Raw genomic sequence first — 1096 nt, forward strand, 5'->3', positions numbered from 1 at the left:
GTAGCTACAAGTCTGTAACTGTAACACCATTCGTTTATTATGCCCTTGTGGGAATTGATCAAATAAACATGATTTTCTTGCTTGCACCTACCAAGCATCCAAAGTCTTGTTCGAGGATTAAAAAAAAAGTCTTCTTCAAAGATCGGCAAACATTAGGGCATCTTCAATGCGGGGACGCAAATTGGACGCCTATAGTTGGTCCCTCCGTGTTCATTTGCGTCGACCCGTCGACACGAAAATAATTATTTTTTACCGCGCGCGTTCGTTTGCTCCTGGGTGTCCCTGGTGGCCTGACGCATTTGGCCCGCTGACACGAATTTGGGTGAGGTTGCTTCCATTGGGCATGGCTGGAGGATTACGTCACATGGCTTAGTGGAGCCTTCGGTTAAGTACATACTACCAGTATTAACGCTTGATTTTCTATCCCAATCTTCGGGCTTGTCCGGTATCTAAGTTTGATAGGTTTAACAGTGGTATGAAGGTAATGGTAGCTGATGATTCACGTACTTTGCTGTCTGAGCGGTGAGAGTAGCAAACGGTCGGATATGCAGTTTCTATGCAGAGACTTGTGATGGCATCACTCATCTTAAGCTTATTTTTTTGTGTGTGTCCAGCACTCCAGCTATGGTTGGGGCATGGGTAGGTGTTATCACCATATTTTAGACAAATCCAGAGGTGGGCCGGGCTTGGAAGATTACATGTGGAGGAATCCTGAAGCGGCCTGACACGAAGGGATTGGGCTGAATTGCCCGTGTATCTTTATGGTAGATTGTATGTTAGATTAAAAGTTAGAGTTTGTCTCGTGCACGGTTTAGTGCACGCCCACATTAGAAAGTCCCCTGGACTATAAATATGTACCTAGGGTTTATGGAATAAACAACAACTCACGTTCAACCCCAAAAACAAACCAATCTCGGCGCATCGCCAACTCCTTCGTCTCGAGGGTTTCTATCGGGTAAGCGACATGCTGCCTAGATCGCATCTTGCGATCTAGGCAGCACAAGCCCCACGTTGTTCATGCGTTGCTCGTACTCGAAGCGCTTTTGATGGCGAGCAACGTAGTTATCATTAGATGTGTTAGGGTTAGCATTGTTCT

This window comes from Lolium rigidum, chromosome 3 (genome assembly GCF_022539505.1).
Source record: "Lolium rigidum isolate FL_2022 chromosome 3, APGP_CSIRO_Lrig_0.1, whole genome shotgun sequence".
In the NCBI taxonomy this organism is placed as follows: Eukaryota; Viridiplantae; Streptophyta; class Magnoliopsida; order Poales; family Poaceae; genus Lolium; species Lolium rigidum.